This window comes from Chaetura pelagica, unplaced genomic scaffold (genome assembly GCF_000747805.2).
Source record: "Chaetura pelagica isolate M959 unplaced genomic scaffold, ChaPel_1.0 scaffold46, whole genome shotgun sequence".
NCBI lineage: Eukaryota > Metazoa > Chordata > Aves > Apodiformes > Apodidae > Chaetura > Chaetura pelagica.
This window is the reverse complement of record NW_009954102.1, coordinates 2,920,256-2,921,690: the sequence shown is the minus strand read 5'-3', so window position 1 is coordinate 2,921,690 and position 1,435 is coordinate 2,920,256.

Below are 1,435 nucleotides of genomic sequence, written 5' to 3'. Positions count from 1 at the left end.
GAATTGACCTTCCCCAGAAGCAAACGGCCATTGCTAGCGAGCACTGATGTTTACAGGCCAACAACACCTTGACCAACAGTAAAAAAAAACAAACCATCAGAAGCAAAATCTGTGCAAATACATCTCTGGTCTAAGCCAACCCAGCCTCGAAGCCAAAGTTCAGTCCTCAGTGCCACCAAGGTGCAGCGAAGACGCTCCCCAGCATCCAAATATGCCTTGGTGCAGGTACAAGGCTTCTCTGATTTAAAGGCATGACTTATCCTCAGCTCCTGAGTTACTAAAATCCTGTAGCCCTTTTGGGATGGGCCAAAGCACCTCGTTTCATGTAGCAGTCTCCCAGGGCAGTGTCCAGCCCTTCTCTTGGGAAATGTCCATTCCTGGCAGATCCAGCTCCCTTCATGGAACGGGGAGAGGCCAGTGCCCTGGGGAGGGCTGGAGCTCACTGGGAAATCATGTGCCAGAGGAAGGCAGGGTGGGGCTCAGGGCTTTTCTAGAGGTTGTTTGGAAAAAGAAGAGCCCAGGCAAAATGGGTCTTCCCTCAGGAGCTCAGGACCTTTGCTTGTCTCCAGATGCTGAGCACGGCTGCGTGACCCGCGGGCCCGATGCTGGGTGCCTGGCGTGGAAGTGGGGGTTTTGTGCAGGAAAAGGAGGGGACCCCACTAGCTGGTACCTCCTGCAGGACATCAGCAACAGGACCAGTGCTTTGGGCCACGCAGAGCCACAGCATCCCCAGCTAACACCTTCCAGGGCTGTTCCCATCTCTGTTAAGAGCACCAGCTCTCCTTCAGATCTGACTCTTGCTTCAGCCTCAGCTGATGGGGACCATCTTTTCTGTCCCCAACAGCAGACTTGACCATCTCTTCCCACTGCAAACAGGCCTGGACCAAATGATTTCAACATCCCACAGCCACAGGTTCTCCACCCCTGCATTCCCCTGGGGATCTCTCATTTTGCCCCCAGCAAACCCAGGGGATTTGAAGGCAGCCAGAAAAACTCCTTTCACTTCAAGAAAAGAGCGTTTCCACCTCCCCTCCACCCCTCTGCCACAGCCAGAGGGTGATGCTGGCTGGAGCCCTCTGCCACAGCCCCTGCTCCATCCACCCCTCAAGGCTGTCCCTCCCCACAGAGACAATTTTGGCCAGACATTTCCCAAAACCTTTGGGAAAGAAGGTGTCAGCTCATCTTGGGAGAACCAAGTGGATCAGGCAGAGCTTAGAGGCTGAGCAGGCATCCCCTGGGGGTTTCTGCTGGGCTGTGTGACCCCCTCCTTGGGTGGGGAGGGAGCAGCCAAGGCACAGAGATGGTGGCAGCTCTGAGGAGGGAGCTCAGCCTCTCACCACAGTGCATCTCCCCCCAGCTGAGGCCCAGGAGACCCAGCGTGGGTGGTGAGAGTTGCTCTTGCTTTGAGAGGGCCTGGGGTGGGGGGGAAATCTAC